Below are 293 nucleotides of genomic sequence, written 5' to 3' on the forward strand. Positions count from 1 at the left end.
GAAAAAAAAAAAGACAAAAGACAAAAAAAAAAAAAAAAAGTTAAGACACACAGAAGACAGTACACTTAAAAATAAAAAATGGAATATTAACAATAAAAACAGTTTAAAGAAATAGATATGTAGAATATTGGGTTAACGAATTTCTAAAATCAAAGACAAAAATTAGCTCTGTGTTTCAGAACTAAAGCAAAACCACGAATACCTTGAATAAAGAAGGTGAGCAAAGGTGGCAGGTAAGGCATCGATGAACAGAACAGCCCCACGCACCTTTAAGTTCCATCTCAACTCCTGCT

The sequence above is a fragment of the Galeopterus variegatus genome, unplaced genomic scaffold, assembly GCF_000696425.1.
Source record: "Galeopterus variegatus unplaced genomic scaffold, G_variegatus-3.0.2 Scaffold5122, whole genome shotgun sequence".
Classification (NCBI taxonomy): Eukaryota; Metazoa; Chordata; class Mammalia; order Dermoptera; family Cynocephalidae; genus Galeopterus; species Galeopterus variegatus.